This window comes from Moschus berezovskii, chromosome 5 (assembly GCF_049115385.1).
Source record: "Moschus berezovskii isolate FMDL1 chromosome 5, NW_MosBer_1.0, whole genome shotgun sequence".
Lineage (NCBI taxonomy): Eukaryota > Metazoa > Chordata > Mammalia > Artiodactyla > Moschidae > Moschus > Moschus berezovskii.
The window spans coordinates 21,492,792-21,514,630 of NC_142464.1; the positions used below are offsets into that span (position 1 = coordinate 21,492,792).

At 41.0% G+C, this 21,839-nt stretch overlaps 1 long non-coding RNA gene across 1 annotated transcript; it reads left to right on the forward strand.

Annotated features, from left to right (window-relative positions):
• Positions 1-491: 491 nt before the first annotated feature.
• Positions 492-20,943, forward strand: LOC148777796 (uncharacterized). Its single transcript, XR_016037366.1, has 3 exons — positions 492-736; positions 17,466-17,540; positions 20,865-20,943. It is a non-coding gene; the product is annotated as an uncharacterized LOC148777796 (long non-coding RNA).
• Positions 20,944-21,839: the final 896 nt, after the last annotated feature.

Here is a 21,839-nt window from a genome sequence, read left to right on the forward strand (position 1 = left end):
CAGTGGAGGGCGGATAAAAGCCCTTTGGACGAGGTTCACCTCCGTCCTTGTTGATCACTTGAGAGCAGTGGAGAGGAAAACGGTCCCCACGGGCGGACTTTGGCTCCTGGAGCCGCGGGGCTCGTCGGCCTCGGCCCCGCGGAGCCTCCTCCGGGCCCGGGGCTGGGGCGGCGCGGCGCGGGAGGGGCCGGGAGAGCGGATTTGGGGCTGGGGGGCTGGATGCGCTGACCAGACCTGCTGGGGGGACTGGGTTTGCAGGCCCGAGAGTGACCGGAGCGCTGGGTGAGGCGGCGAATCTCGGCCTAGTCTGCTGGTGCTGAAATAGAACTCTTATTTCGAGGAAATCAATCAATCCGCAGGAAACAAAAATGGAAGTCGAGGTTTGGGAAGACTTGTCACTTCCCGGACTTGAGTGGTGCGGGCTGGGGGCGGAGACTTGGGAGACAAGAGAGGCCCTTTCTCCCACCTCAGCGCCTTTCCCAGGACTTCCAGAAGGGAGAATGACCCTCCTCACCTCCCTTTCCCAACCCACCCTGGCTCGGCTTTCAGCCCCTTTCTGCACCTCCTTTTCCCTTCAAGTGAGAAAAGCCTAGTTCCCGAGCTGACGGAGTCGGTTCCCTCGCCCCTCCCGCTTCCACGCGGGTCCCCCCCCCCCCGCCCACCCTCCAGCCATCGTTACTGCCACCACCTCGGTTCCACTCAATCGATTTTTGCTGCAGGTCAACATTTATTACCGGTGAGTGTGAGGGTATTTTTTCTCCTTCTCTAGGTCTCTTAATGATTTCTGAGCTAGTTGTGTATTAAAGTGCTTAAAGGAACCTTTAACGTAATCTATAGCATGAACACCAGCCTCCTCCTCTTGGGATCAAAGATGGCGAGCTGGAGGTCGGGGCCCCCAGGAGCCCAGGCATCCCGAGCCTTCAGTCCTGGTCGACCGCCTCTGGGCCCCTGAGGCTGGGGAGGGCTGGGACAGGAACCCCGCGCAGACCGTCCGCGGTCCAGGGGCTTTTCCTTCCCGCCCCCCTCACCTGTTACTCTAATCCTTTCTCTGGTCTGTCCTCCTTTTTTAAACTTAACATTTTTAAGGCCCCGAACTCTTCTTCTCCCTAATACTGAATTCAAATTAGTGGAGACCTGGGAAAAGGCTGATAGAGCCCACATTTGTTTCAATTTCCCCCCACTTCCTAAATCTGAGTTTTACCGCCCACAACATGATTAGAAATTCAATTTTTAAAAATACGTAGTGCAGCCTGGGCCCTGTAGGCGGTTTGGTTAGGAGGCTCAACCTCCCCTTTTCCTCCTGGCCCTGTTCTTTCTCCCACCCCCACCCTCTTCCTGCGAGGTGCTGAAACCCGGGAGTCACTTTAGGAGTAGAACAAAAAAAAAAAAAAAAAAATTAATGGGAAAAAAAATAAAGAGAGTCTTAAAAGTCCCAATATTCCTCGAAAGCCCCATAAATTAACCCTATGAAGAGCGGCGAGTTCTTTTAAGGCGAGTCTATAAAAATCTAGCGCGATCTCGAAGGAGAACGACCCTCCCCCGCACCCCCGTCGAGAATGTGACCAAACAAAGGTCTGTCCTGCAATCCACACCCTAATCCACGGACGCCCTCGCCGCCGTCGCCAGGGCTCCCCAGCCTCCGGCCGCTCACAGAAGCTGCAAAGCTGGAAGTCCCCGGCTCGCTGCTTATATTTTTGAGAGGAATGAAAAAAAAAGCGGGGGGGGAGTGTAATCAGATCAGAGGCATTTATGAATATAGAGTCCCTATTGATTGTCTTATAAAACCCCTTTGCAAGCTGCAGTTAATCTGAGCACAAGGAGAAGCCAGAATCGTGGCTGATGGAGGAAAGAGAGGTCTCAAAGTAAACGGGAGAAATTTCTCATAGCAGAGTTTCAGAAGGAAATTTTAAAAGCTCTCCTTTCTCTCCCAGCCTTCCTAATCTGAAAGTTGCATTTTAACTGAAATTGAAAAAAAATAATAATTGAAGATGAGATTTTTAAAAAAAGGGTTGTGAGGAAATCCGATTTTAGACACATTGCTAATTTACTTTTTCAGGTTTTTACTTTGATCTTAAGTTTATTTATCACTGGCCCCACCCCACCCCTAAAAGGAGAACTTCTCATTGTCTTTCTATCTAAAAAGATAAAAAACAGAATTTATTGTTCATGGGATGCATAACTCCATTCACTTCCGTGCTGAGCATTTTATGCATTTTATATAAATGTTGATTTTAGATTTTGTTTGAAGATTAGAGAAGGCCTGGAAGAAATAAAATAGCCCATTAAAGATGTATTTAATTCTACTTAATTACCTTTAAAAAAAATCATTGCTACTCCTGTTGTAACAGTGCGGCTGTTAACAATTCAATGGCAGTTGTAGAAAACAAGAGATAGTGGAAACTAAAGTTACTCCGTCGAAGAATGATTGAAAGAACCATCTCCTTTTAAAAGAAAAAATTTAAAAACATTAATGAGTATACGGTAAAGGTGTTTACTTTTAGGGGGCTGTGTGCGGAGCTGCCTTTTTTTTCTCCTCTCAGAAGGGCTAAGAGAAGTTCAGACTCACTGGGCCCTCCCTGAGCAGGGTGTGTATCACCATCCCCTGACATTGATGGATCTTTCCTGAGCCACTTCTCCTATTCTGTTGTTCCTGCAAAAATGTTTAAGGTGTTTGCCCCACCCCTTGCTTTCTATCTTTTTCTCCCCCTATCTTTTCCCTCTTCTGTTTTCTTTATCCACTCCAAAGTGGGCTTTTTTGTTTATATGCTTGCTTGCTTATTCTCTAACAACTTAGAAAATGACCCGCTCACTTGTATCAGGACTAAGGCTTGGTGTAGCTTCCTTTGAGCTCCGAGACTCCCTCTACCAGTGCTTCCTCCGTCCAGGAGCAGCGAAGTCTTTCTGGCTCCTCCAATAATTTGCAGCAGTCCCCCCTGCACGCAGTCCTGGGCAGGAACCTTCATCTTCGTTCCTTTGGGGAGATGAGACCTGGAGTCATTTCTGTTGTCCCCCAAAAGTCGGTGGAACAGCATATGGAACGTGACTTGGAACCACTACCAACTGTAACCTAGTTTAGGGGCACTTTCTCCGTTCTGCTTAGTATCAACTACCCTTCTTCTCTGGGCGGATATCTGGGTGGGGTTACTGCTCCCAGATGAAACTTGGTGGCATCTTTCTCGGTCCTCCCGGATGAACTGGCACAGCCTTCTCTAGTGTCACTTTACGCGGCCGCCTGTGTTGGATGGACCGTGAGTCTGAGATGGACCTTGAGTCTGACTGATACACCCCTCCGCATGTGGGCACGGCAGAGGTGGAGACCCTGCCGGCTGTCCCCAGCGCCACAGAAAGGGATTTGCCAACTGCCAGAGCCCAAGGCGACAGACGACAGGTCACTTTGTTAGGAAATAAGATAATATCCAACAAAAGAAAGTAAAATAAAACCCTTCTTAGGCGGGCGCTGGGCCTCCGGGCGATGTTCATTCACACGGCTCTCCTAACCTCAGTGCCTCCACCCCAGCCTAAAACCCGTGAAATCATAGGAGCCACTCTTATCTGATGAGGCAGGGTCTTGTTTGTCAGATTCTCCGACAAGGGCGAAAAAAATCCCGTCTGCAAATTCAGGGCTGCAGCTCCCGGCGCGAAGCTCCCCTCCCCAGCCCGGAGCCTCCTTGCCTCGTGCAGCCCCGCCGGCCTGTCAAGCGCCCCGCGCCTGGAGTGCCAGCCTGGACCGCTGACCCGGGCGTTCTGGAGCCCTGGATTCTGCAGGGCCACGCGGCCCAGCCCTGCCGGGGACCCGCGGAGCAGCCGCCGCTCCACCTGAACGTGCCCCGGGGCGGGGAGGCATCACCCTGGGCCTCCCTGGCCGCCCGAACTGTGGCTCCGACACCACTTTCTATTGACCACAACAGCTGCTTTATCTTGATGTTCCATTTTTTGGCCGGCGACGTGGGAGAAGGGCGGTGGCCAGACGTGCCGCCTCGCATGACCCTGACGGTATTTTCAGAGGCACCCGGAGAAGCGGCGGCCCAGAGGGCAACCTACGCACCTCCGGGGACTCTTCTCGGGTCCCTCCGGACAACAAAACCGGAATCTAATCCGCAGCTGCCGCCGCCCGCCCACCCCCTGCCCCCGCCACCCGCGGCGTGCCTAGCCTGCCTGCCGCCCCGGGCGAGCGTCGGACCCAGGCGGCCAGGGCGCCACAGCTTGCCCTCAGAGGCCCTCTGGGCCGAAGCGCCCGCCGCCCCTGCACGCGCCGCTCAGGGCCCGGGCGGCGGCGTCGTGGGCGGTCGGGGCCCGGCCAGGGCGCGGCCTCCCGGCTGCGCTTCCAGGGACGCGCGCTGGGCTCTGACCGCGGATCCGCCTGCTTCTCTGCCTTCTGGGAATCCGCTTAGGGAGGCTCTGGCCGGAGGAGCCCCCCCACCCCCCGCCCCACCGCATCCCCCTCACCCTCTGGGGCTTCTTCGCCTTCGCTCCCAAGCGGCCATATACCTTGAATGGGTCTTCCCTGGCTGCCTCCCTCCAAACTGCCCCTCGAAGCCCCGGGGTTGAACATTAACCAGTCGGAGCTATAGAGTGGGGTAAAACATTACATATAAAAATGAATCATCTATCCGATCCTGGGAGACAGAGCCTATAGTGAGCTCGGCGTCTAGCGCTGCCTCGGCCATGTTACCGGTCCGACGCACCGACCCTCCTGGCGGCCACTTCCCCAAGGACCGCTGCCGGCGCCTGGGGTCTAGTGGGGGCTGCAGGGCTCAGAGTTCTCGGCTCAGTCTTTCTTCTTGAGGAGCCTAATGTCTACACCTTCTAATACAAGCTCATGTCCTTTCCTACCACACCTGAGGTGCACAGAAAGGACTGGAACAGTTTTTTCTCTCTTCCAAAGGTTAGTGGGAGCAGCTACGGTTCCAGGAGGAGATGCAGCCCAGGGGATCTGGAGAGCCCAGGCTGAGCGATTGATTCCGGGGATCGAGCCCCAGTTCTGGCGCTCCAGGTGGACCCCGGGAGGCAGGGCTGGGTGGGCAGGGAGCTGAGCGGGAGCCGGGCCCGAGTGGAGGCGTGCAGTGGGCGGCGCAAGAGGAGGGTGTGTGGGTCTCGAGTCTTGAGACCGCGCAAGCCCTGGCCGGAGGTTTCGGGCTGAAATCCCAAGTTCAGGTCCCACGCCAAGCCGCACTCTCCCGGTCCTGCCTTCTTCCTACTCAAACCTCTTGTTTCTTTAAACATAAATGATAGAAAGTTACAAGGGTACTGACTTCCGTGTTAGATCCACGTGCCCAGTCCAATGTACAGAACTTACAAGAAGATAACAAGAGCTGGTGAAGCAGTGCACCTCCTGAGTTCTTGTGCCCTCACCTGAAAACGTTACGAAGGTGATTCCCTTTCTGTATGTCTGTCTCTGCCTCTCTGTCTCCTTTCCCTTTCCCCAATTCAAGGAAAGAGATAAAGTGGGTACAAACACGAGAAAGACGTGATGTTACAAAAGCTTTCAGGAATCGCCAACCAACGTGCACAACAGTTCTTGAACCTCCTAAGAAGACTGGTTTATTTCTATGCAAAATAGCTGCTTTATTCAAAATAGATTGCCTGACCCATAACAACCTCTCAGAAAATATTTTTTGAACAGGTAAATTTCCCTCCCTTCCCCACCTCCACCGTGTCAGCTCATAATTTTTACTGAGAGCATTCACCCAAATCTTTGTGTTTGGGTGTGTGATAAAGTGGCTGTGGTGGTGTGGATGTCTGGGGTGAACTCTGCATCATTCCAATACCCTCTCATGGTCATGTCCTAGCTTCTTCAAAGGCCACTGCTTCTCCTTCAGTGTGTTCACGTTGATCCTGAGAGTTTCCAGGGATGAGGGAGGGTGGCAACTGAGACACTGGTGAACAAGGTTTTTCAGAGACTCAGCAGGCATCAAGTATGTGGGAGTATTATGTATACGTATTAGTTGGGTACTAATCAGTTCCAGAAGAAATGGCTTTGAATTTAAGATGTGGTTGCAGGATGTCCATTGCTTCATGCAGTGTCACAACTTTAACTTCAGTGCACACAAAATTCTTTGTGATTCCCATCGAGCAATACAGCCCACTTTGTCATTGCCCAGCTTTGTGTTACCCCACTTCCCCCAAGAAAAAGAGAATTGACTCAAATGTTCTAACCATTAGCTTCCCAGAGAGAATAAGCAGATCAAAGGAAATGAATTTTTTAAAAGGTAGGAGTCACACTCAATTGCCCTCTGGTGACTTAGAGATACAGAGAAACATAGATGGATAAAGGACATTTACTGATACTTTAAAAGATGTGTATGGCTGGGGAAAGGGGTATTATAAAGGGTATTGCAGTGCTCCAACGTCCTCCTCCCTCACCAAATTACCATGTTATCTGACACCCTCAATCTATTTGTGTCCTGGGTAACAGACAGTTTGACCAAGAGGTCATAGACTACAGGGCTCGGGTGATTGGATACAAGTTTGACAAGAAAGGAATCTGGGTGAGGGCCACAGTGATGGCAGAGAGAAGAAGGCCACAGTGGCTGGAGCAGCCTCACAACACCAAATCTCTGCCTGGCCTTGCATCACCTACAGTGCCTTGTCAGAGAACAGGGAAGTAGGAAGAGCTAACAATACAGCCTCATCCATGGAATTTCAGTACCTGTCCATATCCCTTTTCTTTACCTTCCCATTATTTCCTGCCTTCTTCATGTATTCCTATTTTGCCCTTCACCCATCTCTGGAGCCTATCCCCAGAATTCTAGTTGCTTTTGGAGTAAGTATCCTCTGCTTGTCCCCATTTGAATTAAGTCTTCAGATTGTTTGTAGTATATACTCTTCCGGATAGGAAATGTTTTATTTAATTGAGAATCTTCTTGTAAACCATTTGTATTTATAAATATGGAGTGCTTGAATAAACAGTAAATGTGTCAGAGCCAATAGGTAAAGCATGCGGTATAGGAGCCTGTCTTTTCCCAGCATCGGAGGCACTGTGCACATTCTTTAAAAAGCCGCATTGCATCCTGGGTATCCTGGAAGGTTCAGTGAGCACACTCCTTTCATCCCAGGCAGCATTAACCTTAGTGTTATGACTACCAAAGTAGTAAATCTCAATTCAATTTACTATTCTTATTTGAAAGTATCTTCTCTGCCTTAAACTATCACTTGTGGGTTTGTACACATTGTAAAAATTATACATTGCAGGAAAAAACATAATAGTCCTGTGTAGAGTTTGTATACGAATGTGAGTTCTCTGAATTTTTCCACTTAAAAATGCATTTCATTTTCTTGTGTTATATCCTATTGTTGTTATCTTGGCAGTATTTGTGCTGCAAAAGATGCTTAGCAGTATTTTTTTAATAATATTGTGTATATGTTAATCCCAAACTCATAATTTATCGCCCCACTTTCTCCTGTGGTAACCATAAGTTTGTTTTCTATGCCTGTGGTTCTACTTCAGTTTTGTAAATTAGCTCATTTGTATCACTTTTTTTTAGATCCCACATATAAGCAATATCACATGACTTTTGTCCTCTGTCTGGCTTACCTCGCTTAGTGTGACAATCTCTAGTCCATCCATGTTGCTGCAAATGGCATTATTTCATTATTTTTATGGCTGAGTAATATTCCATTGTGGAAAACTATTTTTTTTTCCACATATTATGCCGTTGTCAGTTACCATGTGGGATGTTTTAATGTGAGTTAAGACTTCGGGGGTCATTTTCTTTTAAGCTTTTTGTGGGAGCCTGGCATAGTACTTGCTATATAATAGATGTTCAATAAATGGGAATTGATCAAACAGTATAATTAAAACTTTGTTCACAAAATTTAAGTTCAAAGATATTAAAATGTTAAATTGTCATAAATTAAATCTCAGATTAATTCCAATTGATCTCTAATCTTTTCTCAACAAATCAAATACGTAAAAGAATTCTACAGAAGAAATTTTATCTGAATCTTTTTTATCATCGCTACTATCATATTTATGTCAGCATTTTAGGATGATGATGAATCATATATTTCTTATAAGGGTTCATAAGATACTGTAGATATTTTAATGTTTAATATATCTTTATTAAAATAAAAAATTTAAAAAATATATAGCTTGGGACATGTGTGTGGTGATGGAGGCAGAAAGGGGATGTGTGTGTGTGAGCGTGGAGGGGGCTATGGAGACACATAGATGACAGAATTTCCCAGCTTACAATGTCAAAACCTGGATCACTTTACTAGTAAAGAGATTATGATCTCCAGCTCTCACAATTATTTTACACTTTTAACAGTTTCACTATTCACAAATATACAGTAAAATTCAATGCATCAAAATATACTGGGAATAAGTTGTTTTTTCACTTTTATAGTAAGAGATGAAGAAATTTGAGAAGAATGTTAGTTGACCTAAAAACAACAAAAAAGTGTTAACCCAATTAGACACTGATTAAAGTCATAAGTTAAAGAAACCATAGCTATTTTTGTCTCTTAATTGTTGCCCAGTAAGCTTCAAGTGCTGTGATTCATGGGGTCGCAAAGAGTCGGACACGACTAAGCGACTGAACTGAACTGAAGCTTCAAGTATTTTTTATTAGTTTATTGGTGACAAAATATCCCTTAGATCACTTATCCCATCCACTCCCACTTTTCAGCTGCTACTATAAAAAATAAACATGTTTCAGTATACCAATGGGAGCATGGCATTACTTTTGATAAGACACCTCTGAAGCACTTAATATTTTTTACCATACCAGAAAATATATGTTTTGCCTTGTCATGCCAAATAAATGAACAAATACATACATGAACAAACAAGTAAAGGTAAAGATTGGAATGGTAGGGAGTTACAGTGAAGTTGGTTTTGCAGTGCCTGTAGAGCTTTCAAAGACCCCAGTTTCTCCTGGAGAATCACTAGCCCTGGCCTGGCTGTTTCTTAGAAGGCACCCTAAGGAGGGTTAGATTACTGAGGATTAAAAAAATCAAGAAGGAGGATAATTGGGAACTTACAAAATGTGATAGAGTAGACAAATATCTCTGATTGGTCCAGACACTATAATCATCATTAAAAAATGCTATCTACACACTCACACGGAGAAGGCAATGGCAAGCCACTCCAGTACTCTTGCCTGGAAAATCCCATGGATGGAGGAGCCTGGTGGGCTGCAGTCCATGGGGTCACTAGGGGTCGGACACGACTAAGCGACTTCACTTTCACTTTTCACTTGCACACATTGGAGAAGGAAATGGCAACCCACTCCAGTGTTCTTGCCTGGAGAATCCCAGGGACGCGGGAGCCTGGTGGGCTTCTGTCTATGGGGTCACACAGAGTCGGACACGACTGAAGTGACTTAGCAGCAGAACACACTCATAAATAATGGGCCAACATTATCTTGATAGCACTATCTATATATTTTTACCATTGTATTTTGGTCTTATTTTACTAGAAGTTTTTCTAAATATATATAAAGAGTGATACAGATCTGAATTATTGAGTTCTTTCTCTGAGTCACTGAGCTATATGATTTTCATATATTAATCAGTTCTCACAACAATCCCATAAATTAGGTACTATTACTTTCTTATTTGACAGATGAGAAAAATTAAGCTCAAAAGTAACTTGCCTCAGGCTGCCTGGTTAATGAATGGCAGAGTTGAGCCTAGAACAGGACTCAAATCAGGCACAATTTGACAAGAGGCTGGTTACCCTAACCACTTAGCAAACTGCCACTGTGAAAGAATTGTCTTCTGCATCATTTTCTGTTGATGTGATCAGAAAACACCCTTCATAAAAGGCGCGTATGTTAAGGAAATATATGAAAAGTGCTATGAGAATGATATTGCTCAGTTTTTGAGATGAATAGTGTTTGAAAAAACGATGATTACAGTGACTAAGGCAATCAAAGGTAAAGTTGTTCTACACTTTTCACATGTGTTTCAGGGTACATTTCTTAGACTAAGGCAATAGACACAACCTAAGATATTTTGAAATGTGACATTTTAGGTACGACAGGAAAAGGAGCAAACTTGCTGGTATTAAAGAAAGGATACATACACAGAGAGATATCAGTTGGCGTACGATCAAGTGACTTTTTTCTTGGTCTTGTAGACTAAAACCTGCTTCCTTCTTTCTCGCCTCTCACTTCCATTGCCCCTTTGGAGACTGACTCTAGATCTCAGCCTAGACATCCTAAGTGTGGGAAAGGCCTCACTGACATCTTGGCACTGAATCAGGTTAAGGAGCTCCTCCTGTGTGCGCCCACTCCCATGGCACAGCACATAACACACTTCCGTGAATTAACACCTTTGAAGATTATAGCCCAGTTATTTTGAAAAATGTCTCAATTTTTTTTGTGTGTGCATGGTATTTTCAGGTGATTAGATTCAGATTGCCTGTCTTCCATGTTATTGAAGTGATGCTGTGTCCGTAGGCACGCAATGTCCACTTAGACAATATTTGGTGATGTTACATTGATACTGTAACGAAGGTGGGGTCTGTTAGTTTCTCTGTTGTATTGTTACACTTCCCCCATTGTAGTGAGTATTTCTTGAGCAGCTTTATGGTGAGGAACTGAAAACTCCTGCTAACAACCATGTATGTGAGTTTGGAAGAGGATTCTCCAGTTCTTCAAATGTCTGCAGCCCTGGCCAACAACTTGACTGCAACCTAAACTCCTTCTAGATTCCTGACCCTCAAAACTGTGTGCAATAATAAAAGTGTATTGTTTTAACACGCTAAGTTTTGGAATAATTTGTTACATTGCAGTAGATAACTGATGCACCGTCTCTACCTCCTGTCTTCTGAAAGTTTGTCACTTTTCATCTGTTAGTCTTTTCCCTTCTCCTTTGCATTTAGAGGTTTATTCTATTTTTTTCCTTTTCTGCTTCCATTTTAATTGTATTTGGGGGAAAATAAAGATAAACAAATGTGTTCAATTATCCACATTTTATCAGAAGTTCAAGGAGGTGAATCTTAAGTACAGATTTGAAGGGAAGAAAGGATTGGATTTAACAATGCTGTATAAGAAAATTTGAGACAGAAGACATATGAGATAAATACTAAGAGGCAGAAAAATATTTTTATAGAAAATAAGCAACTGGAAAATTTTTAATTTCATACTTAGTAAATATAATTCTGATTTTTAAATATATAATTTTAAGAATAATTTCTTTGTCTGTCCAGTATCATACTCCTGGAAACAGAGCTGACTACCTTCAGGAGGAACTGCCCTTCTCTTTACTCAAAGTCTGTCATTCTAGTCAGAAGGCTGGTAACTCTGATCCTATCCTGAGAGTTTTCAAATGAGATATTAAAAAGTAAAGCAGTCTTTTACAATGAAGAGATGAGACATCAAAAGTCAGGTTCTTCAGGACAGAAGGTTGCAGTGTCTAGTAAGAGAAAGCTGACTCAGAGGAGCAGAAATGAGAGCTGGCTGGAGAAAGTTTAGTGTGTCTCTGTTCCTGTGATCCTGGAAGTCCAGCTGAATCCATGCCCTTCCTGAGATTTTCCTGCTCAGGTCAGCGTATTATGTGTTTTGCCCATGGTAGTTCAAGTTTGGTTTCTGTTACACGCAACCCAAGGAGTTCTTACTTCAGCAGTGCCCACCCCACCCCCATAAATAGTCATCTCCCCTAATGACAGTGGAAGAAAGTGTCTTTGGAGCTGGGATTTGAGATAGACTTCTCAGGTCCCTGGGACTCCAGAGTTATACTTATGTAGAAAGTTAGTATAACTTACTTTCTTATAAGTAACTTATATTTACATGGAAAGTAAGTATAAAGTATATATACTTTCTACTTATGTAGAAAATCTCATCTTCCAGTGGCTTTTTGCTAACACTGCCTGGGAAGTATTGAGGGGGTGAAGGAGAGTTGTGTACATAAACACACACACTCACACCTGTCCAGCTTTTTTGCCATCACAATAATATTTATTGAAGGTCTATTATATTTCAGGCACTATCACAAACATCTGTTCTGCATTAGTCTAAGAAACCAGATTTTCAGACTGTTCCTAATTATAGATGAGATAATACATTTCATGTAAAAGATGTTAAATATTAGTCTTTATGAATTAGGAAAGTTATGAGCAAAGACTCATTCTATGCACCTTTCTATACCTTCTCCAGGGTTAAGCACCGTGTGGGTGTCTCTTTTGCTTTTATAATAAAAGGTTAGCCCAAGAAACTTGGAGCAAGATTTCAAATGCAAATGCTACTTCAATATTACTATCCGAATGACTTGTTTCTAAAGATATTTTTTAAAAGGCGATGAAAAATGAACAAAAAGTCCAAATTAAACTATAACTAAATAGCGTGACTGCCTTGAAATTCTAGCTTTATTCATGTAAGTCTGTATCCTCCAGTGAAGCGGACTGAAACAAGTCAACCCAAATCTATATAAACAGACTTAAGTTCGGGAGAGCTGCAGTGTTAAAGGCATTAATTCCAACTTTGACTATTACTTTGAAACTTGGACAAGTAGTGTCTGTCCAGTAATTTCTTATGTGTTTTTCCCTGCCTCGGTCTTCCTGGGGGAAAATGGTTATGACAGCTTAGAGCTCTCTTCTGAAGAAATTTCCACACTGGCAAAGGTACCAACTTTTCACTTTCGCAGTGGGTGGTCCGGCACAGAAATTCCTCAGTGGCTGAGATTCTGGAGTCTGACTGGGCCTCCCATAAGCTACAGTATTTAAACATAAATTTTATATGTAATTTAAGATGTGAACTGTTTTAATTAAAAATGGGTAATTAGATTTTTCCCATTGGAAAATTTAAAGGTGTTCCTAGCATATTCTGTAGAGTTAAGACTATAAGTCTGCATCAAAAATTAAATTTTTTCTTGCTTACTTTTTAAAAAAATGTAATTTCTTAACTTCTTACTTTGCTTTATCAGTTTTTATTCTGTGTTCTCTACCTTTCTAATATTTTTCTTAATTGTTAAATATACACATACATTTAAAATATTTAGTAAATTCATAGTGTTTTTTTCTAAATAATTCACTTATTTTTAATAAAAAGTTATCAAACACTGTTGTAAGATTCTGTGTTAGAAACAATAGAGGTTACAAAGCTAATAATAATTTATTAAGGCAAGTGTTCTATATCCAACATCTTTTATTATATGAAATACCTATGAAATAGGTACTGCTACTTCCATTTTGGGCTTCCCTGGTGGCTCAGTGGTAAAGAATCCACCTGCCAATGCAAGAGATGCAGGTTTCATCCCTGGGTCAAGAATATCTTCTGGAGAAGAAAATGTCAGCCCACTCCAGTATTCTTGCCTGGGAAATCCCATGGACAGAGGAGCCTGATGGGCTAGTCCCTGGGGTTGCAAAAGAGTCGGAAACAACTTAGTGACTAAACAACAACAAATTCCCATTTTACTAATGAGGAAATTGAGATGCCAAGAGATTAATTTGCCTCAAATCACCTAACTAGCAACTGGTAAAAACTAAATTTAAACCTGGGATTGTTTGACCTCCAAAGGTTTTTCTCTTAACCACACTACTGTGTTTCTACTTGTTAACCTGAATCAATTTATAACACTAACTCAGCTCATTCGATGAGGGTTCCAACTCAGAAACACCTCTTAGTAATGTAGATGTGCTAACTATGACACATAGAATGATACAACCTATGTAGGTAGAAAGTTTAAGATATACAAGAAGAGATAACTCATGTAAGCATATAAGTGAAACCTAAGTTAGAACTGAGTAAGTACCTTATGAGTGGTACAAAGTACCTTGGACTTTCAGAAAAGAGTGAGTGTACTTCTGGTTGGGAGGATGAAGACAGCGTGTCTGAGACTTTTTTTTTATTTTGACTTTGGAAAAATGGACAGGCTTTTAATAGAAATGGAGGAAGAGCATTTCAGGCAGGGAAACAGCATGATAAAGATTTAATAGCAGCTATGGGATGAGCTTAGTGAACCAAGAGTAATCCAACCTGGGGAAGTAGTGGAAGATTTAAACTGTGATATTGATTGTGAGAAAAGAGGAGACAGAGCTAAGAAAGGTAATCAAAAAACTACATTGGATGAGCGGGTTTATAGAAAGGACAAATTCAGATAAACTTCAAGTGTCTGGGTTACAAACTTCAGTTATTCTGACTAAATGATGATGCCACTAGCAGAAATATGGAAATGCTATTCATTTGAAGAGTCATATCTTAAGTTAGGTGAATAAGAAAAGGAATCATGGCAAGGCAGACAGGGAGAAATTCATTTTTGGAATCCCAACATCAGGAAGTCTAGGTTTTCCTGGTAAAAATTCCCCAACTGACATGTTCAACCAAGACTGATTTTACTGAGAAGTCAAGTTGGCGGCAACCTATTCTGACTTTTAAGTCAGCCAAAACTTGACAAAAACTTTTCATTTATTTGTCAACTGTATAAGAAAATCCACACCATTAGATAGCTTGATATGGATTCAGGCTTCGAAAACAAAAGCTCCCTATATGTCATTAGATTGTCCAACTTCTTTTAAAAATCAAAAATAGTTAAAATTTGACAGAGCTTGAAAAAGCTCTCCTATCTTGGAACACTGGGGGCAGACTTAGGTAAGGTGTTGATACAGACAAGAGGAACTGGATACCAAGAAACTTGAGGGAGGGAAATTCATGATTTCTTAATAATTTATTAATCAAAAACTATTTTTAAGGATAAATTAGGCATAGGGCATCTTGCTAAATACAGGGGAAGAAAACAATGACAAAGCAGTTTAGTGGGCAAAGGATAATGAATTTATCTTACCTCATAATTTTGCCAAAGGCTAATATTTTATGTACATCCATAGCAAATAGGTTACATGTTTTGGGTTTCCAGATTAGAAAATTTAAAACACTATAATGTTTAGTATTTATTTCTTGAGGGCTTTGTCTATCTGATTCATCAGTCTTTCAAAATGTATTCGAGTTTACAGATGAAGTTGGAGCTGCCCACTATTTATCATACTATATTATCATGGTGAATGGGAGGACTGGACCCCTATTTATAGAAAATTAACTTAATAATGTATGTGTTATTTCCATAATGGTGCAGGTAAAGATATATGTACTTGCTTTATCAATTTTAAAAGTCTAAATAGGCCTAGAGGCACAAGTATTTAGCAAGTGCTTTTATCAATAAGTTACACTTCTAAAATTCCACAATATAACCCACCAATCAATAATTCAAAGCTGAGGAGTCTTGCTGATATGACAGAATTAACATTCAAAATAGATCTGAATAGATCGAAATATAGAATTGAAACTACTATTGGAATTTAATGATAGATATAGGTAATTATTATAGTAAAAAAAAATCAATAAACACCCAAAGTGATGAAGTTGGCTTAATAGAAACTCCTAAAAGCTAAATTATCAGGGATTTTAGTGAATAGAGTAGCCAGCCTTCATGATGATCCCAGTTATTCCAGGCTCCTATAATTCACATCTTGCAGTCCCCTTTCACATTAAATAAAGTTAGTCTATGTAGCTAATAGGATTTGTGGAAATGATAATGTGTGGCTTCCAAGGCTGCGGCATAAAAGATATAGCAGCTTTTTTTTTGGATCACTTTCTCTTGGGGAGAAGTAGCTGCCATATCATGAGGACACTTAGGCAGCCTTATGAAGAAACCTACGTGGTGAGGATCTGAGGCTGCCTGCCTACACCCAGTCTGAACTTCCCAACCATCTGCATCTCTGAAGCAGAACCTACAGCCCCAGTCAAACTTTCAGATGGCTACAACTTCAGCCACTCTCTTGAATCCAACCTCACGGTAGACTTTGAACTAGGAACCACTTAGCTAAGCTGTTCGCAAATTCCTAACTCACGGAAACTGAGAGGTTGTTTTCAGCCAGTGGATTTTGTAGTAGTTTGCTACGTGCTAACAGATTCGGAAGTGGGTTGCTGCCATACCAAATCCTACAAGTGAGGGAGAGGCATTGCAGTGAGGCAGTGGCAGAAGTGAAAAAATGTTGAAGAAAGCACCAGTGCGAGTTGAAAATATTCGAACAGACTGTTATTACAAGTCTGATGGCTTCTGAGGAGGCTGCTAGTGAGGAAAATGTTTTTGGAAACTCGAAGAGGATAGCTCTTAATTCAGTGACAAAAAGTTGTGATGTAGGAACTAGAAAACTGGATCTAGTAAAATATATGATGAAGGGTTCATTCTGAGTGCTAGAGGTGCTCCTTGATTTCTTCTCACTGTTTATGGTCAAAAGAAAGAGGGGGAAGATAAGCTAAAAGAACAACTGTGAAACCAGAAAATGCCAAGACTTGTTAGTCTTGAAAATTCCCAGCCTCTCAAGACGGGAACCAATGGGAAACAAAGAATTGGCTTCTCAGCAAAGATCAACTCCAGGCGCTGTCAGACAATCACTGTATAAAAATGAAGTTGAGAATATGACTATAAAATCCTTTGCTAAGATTTCAGAAAGAGCTAAGATTATCACTCACAAGAGTTGGCCAGACAGACATTAGGGCTTCTAGGAAGCTTAAGGGTACTGTCCATCAGTAATCTCAGTAGAAACTCTACATAGATAAGGGGTTATCTCAAGCAGATATGTAGGTGTGGCTTTTGTATAATGAAATATAGTAAGATTCACAGGAGACCCATTTTTAAAAGTATTTAATTGTTAGAAACATCAGCAGCTTGGACTGAAACGAACAGAGACAGAACAAAAGGAAAAGAGTCTTTGGACCTATAGGCTGAGAAAACTACCCAGATCCAAACCTAGGCTACCTTTCGTGGAAAAATCAGTTGACTCAGCAGGCAGAAACCAAGAGCTTAAAAGTCAGAGCCAAGAGTCATGGAAAGTCATTCCCAATAAGCAGTAGGAATAAGTTCTAATGAAAGAACTTCCAACATTTGCCTAGCTAGACTATAAAATTACTATGAACCAAGGATGCCTATATTTTTTTGCTTTTTGCCCTTTGAACAGGAACGTATGTAATGGTTATGGCTACCCAGTTGGCCCTAGTGGTAAAGATCCCACCTGCCAATGCAAGAGACATAAGAGATGCTATCCTATCCTTCCCCCATCATTGTATGTTGGGGGGGGCGGTGGGTGTTGAAGGTGGGTGGACAGATATCTTACCTCTTTAATTCACAGGTTTTTCAGGTCAATGAACTGTTCTCAAGGAACCATACCCAGAGAACTTCATCCATTTCTGGGCCTCACTGAGACCAACAAAGATTCTAGATTTTGAGATGATAATACAATGGGATAAAACTTTTGGTGGTCTCAAGAAGGTGTGAATACAACTTATCTGTGGAAGGGAGATTAGTCAGTGAGGAATAGAGGATGGACTCCAGGGTCAACCTCCAACATGGCCCCAAATAATTCTTGCTGCCTGATATTAATGCGCCTATTTAGTCCCTCCCCTCTCACATTGGATAAGACTGACTTGCGTAACCAGTAGTATATTATTATGGAAATGACAATACGTGGCTGCCAAGACTAGGACATAAAGGATATTGTGACTTCTGCCTTTGCTCTCTCTTAGATCACTCACTCTCAGGGAGTCAGAAATCATGTCATTTCATGAGGACACTTAAGCAACCCTAAGGACACATCCATGGTAAGGAACTGAGCCAGCATGAATTTGACTGCTATATAAGCAAACCATCTTAGAAGCAGATCCTCTAGCCCTAGTCAAGCTTTCAGAGGATTGTAGACCTAGCTAAGATTTTAACTGTAGCCTCATGAAAGACACTAAACCAGGATTACCCAGCTAAGTTGCTTTTAAATTCTTGAGCCACAGAAACTGTGAAAGATAATAACTGTTCATTGTTGTTTTCAGCCACTAAAATTTGGGGTAGTTTTAATGACATAACAGATAACTAAATCAGTCAACTGCAATTTCATGCTGCTGCTAAGTCGCTTCAGTCGTGTCCGACTCTGTGCGACCCCATAGACAGCAGCCCACCAGGCTCCCCCATCCCTGGGATTCTCCAGGCAAGAACACTGGAGTGGGTTGCCATTTCCTTCTCCAATGCATGAAAGTGAAAAGTGAAAGTGAAGTTGCTCAGTCGTGTCTGACAGCAACCCCATGGACTGCAGCCTACCAGGCTCCTCCTTCCATGGGATTTCCCAGGCAAGAGTACTGCAGTGGGGTGCCATTGCCTTCTCTGAACTTCATGATAAGGCAATAGTTGAAATGACTGCTTAAGAATATTTTGTATTTTTTGACTGCATCAACTGAACAAAGGTTCCATAATAGCTAAGGTAATAGTTCACTTCTGGACTTACATCAACTTAAGATATTGTAAATAGTGTGAGTCATAGACTTGGAAAGACATTAGCAAACACATTGAGAGCACTAGTGAAGACAACAAAATGCAAAATGAAGAGTATGTGAAAACAACTAGTGTGCATGAGAATTCCTGGTCATGCTTTGAGTAGACTTGGGGGTGACATGGCATTTGCACATGTGTTTAACGTATTAGCACAGGAAGCAGGTAATAGATATATCCAGTATGTCCTATGTTCCTTAAAAGGGGAGAATAGGAGCAAAAGGCTAAAAGTTATAGAATAACAAATGTTAAATAACACAGAGAAGCATTTTTGGATGCTTCCAGTTCTCTAGCTAAAGAACAATTTCTTCACTGGAAGAATTGAAACACAGGCTAGATCATCACCTATAAAAATGCAGAACAGAAAAATCCTGGATTAGGATGTTGGATAAACTCTGCAAACTGTCTTCAGGGCTGCTCTGATCTGTCCTAAGATATATTTATTCAGTTACCTGCAATAAAGAGCAGTTTTATAGGAACTCCCTTACATGAACCCCTAAAATCTTGTAGTGGTTTCATCACAGGTGACACAGTAGACATTTTGCAGGTCCATGGAATGTAAATAATGTTTTCCCAATTACATGAGCATCTAGAAACAAAGCAGAGATAACTATAGAAGAAAGATACTGTATTAGTTCTGAAGATTTAAAAAAACTTCCCTGGGATAGATGTATCTTCTGAAGCTAAGATTCAATTGTTTCGGCTTCATTTTAAAGCAGGACATTGTGGATTAGATTGATTTATAAGATTTAAAGTCAACTTGTATGTCACAGTGTACAAAGAAGGTGAGCATAAATCAAATCATTTTCCCCACTGAGAATCATTTCATTATCTACTGTTTGAGGAACATCTAGGGGATCCATTATGTGCCCTATATGTATCTGTAAGTGTTAAGCTTTCAATCAACTAAGCAGAGTCATATAATTGTTGATAACAGAGTTGGGAAAAGAGCTGGGGTTTCTTAAATCTTAATGTAATATGCACAATTTGGCGGTTTCTTAAGAGCTATATTACTCTTTCTAGAGTAATAAAAAGGAAAACTACACAGGAGTTTCAAACTACTATATAAAAAGTAATAAGCTACAAGCATATATTGTACAACACAGGGAATATAGTAAATATTTTGTAATAATTTTAAATGGAGTATAAGCTATAAAAATATTGAGTCACTAGGTTGTACCTCTGAAACCAATATAACACTGTAAATCAACTATACTTAAATAAGAAAAACAAAAAATATACAGAAGATGAGGAAGCTGATGTCCTCATCCTTAAATAACTTCAGAATTGTTGCTAAGAAAATATTTGCAATTATAAAACACAATATGCCTGTAATATTTTATTAGATAATTTTGTCTGATGTAGTAATATTTCTTTAAACAGAAACATAGAAAACAAAACTATACTCTTCACCAATCATCTCTGAAGTTATTAAAGAACCTTTTCTCAGTTTTATTATCTATAAATTGGGATTAGGACCTATGTTGAACATACATGAATGTTATGCAAACACTGATTTGTTATCCATTGTGCTTTGAAGATGTTTCTGATAACTGTGAAATACTTTTTTAAAAAAATTTCATTTCTCAAATTTATTAAGACAGTGATCATATGTTCATTGAATAATGCATATTAAAATGCCAACCTTAAGTCTAAAGTAAACATTTTTTATTTTTTTAATGTTACACAGGCTCAGTGTCCTGAGTGCTTCCCAGGGAATGTAAAAGCCCATTCTTAGGTTGCTGTCTTAGAAAAAGCTCATGTTTAACATCTTATCAATGATCCTCCAGGCTAAGCCTCCCGAGTTATTTTTCTATCATCATTATTTTTATTTTATATTGCCAGTATAGATTAAGAAGAAAAATATATAAGGCAAAGTATTCACAAATATATCAACATTTGAACATGGATACTTGTCTTTCAAAATCTCAATTAATATGGCAAGATTTTTAGGTTGCAGTTCAAAGTTCTTAAGTTCTTTGCTATATAACTGAGAGGGAATGTCTGCTTTTTCTCAATTCTTACAAAATGTTTCTAGCCTATGAATCTTCACTTATCCTTGGGATCCACTGGGATTAACATTTATAAACTGCAAATACACAAGAAGCAAAGGGCCAAGGCTTTCCAAATAGGTATAATTTGCTCTTTTTAGTCATGGTAAATGAGGTAATATTAATTATCATTAAGAAGAATGGAGAATACTCATTTTCAACATATATTGCAATTAAATACAGTTTCTTTAAAAACTGAATTGGTCTGGGTTTAGAATCTAGAAAACATAAGAACGTGTATTTCTGATAATGAATGATAAGAGCATCCACTATTTCATACTAGATGTCCACTTACATGTGCCATGTGGCAATGTTAAGTATTTAAAATACTGAAAACTTAATACATTTAGTTCCCTTCTTAGAAAGGCTGAGGGCTTTTTAATTGAAAAGGCACTGTTAACCTATGTTTGAAGATTTAGTTTTAAGGACATTATAGTATAAACTAGCTAAAATGTTGAATGTCTTTGAATGTGGAATATAATTTTGCATTGCTATGTGTTTGTTTCCTATAATGGAAGCTAATCTCATATAACTTTTTTTTTTTTTTTTGGCATGCAGGACCTTATTTCCTTGACCAGAGATTGAACCCATAATCACTGTGGTAGAAGCACAGAATCCTAACCACTGAACTGCTAGGGAATTTCTTAAAATTTTAAAGAGAAAATAAAATTTAAAATGTAGAATGAATGTATTTCTCTTTTCTCAACCATTTTTTAAATAAATCATATGCCAATATCAAAATAACACATTGTTTACTGACACACAGAATATTTTGAAAGTTTAATATCCCTTTTCTTTAAGACATAGCTTAAAGTAAATTTTCAGTGTTTGCCTTAAAGACAATTAATCCATCCTCAACTTGTGTGATCCTTTGCCCTAATAAATTGGTTCTCCCTTTGTGGCTTTGATATTTACAATTTAATTGGCACTATCAGTGCAACAGATGATATATATCTTCATACTTTAGGCTATAATTTCATAGAATTTTTGAGACATTATAGATCATAAGAGTCTATCATTAACTCAGTGTATTAAAACAACACTGGAGAAATAAATACATACCATTTTAGATGATATAATGGGAAAGAAGAGAGATTCTGTGTGGAATACACTGACCATTACCAGGGATTTATGGTTACTTACCCTCTTCATTTATTTTTAGTAAAAAATAAGACCAAACCCTTCAATTCAATAGATCAGGTATTCAGATTGCATTTCTTTAAAAAGTGTTTTGAGGAAGGTAGTTTGAAGAATGTCTGGCCCATCGACATGCAAATAAATACTACTAAATACTTGGAACTAAAAAGCATCTTGACGAAAGTGAAAGAGGAGAGTGAAAAAGTTGGCTTGAAGCTCAACATTCAGAAAACTAAGATCATGGCATCTGGTCCCATCACTTCATGGGAAATAGATGGAGAAACAGTGGAAACAGTGTCAGACTTTACTTTTTTGGGCTCCAAAATCACTGCGGATGCTGATTGCAGCCATGAAATTAAAAGACACTTAATTCTTGGAAGGAAAGTTATGACCAAC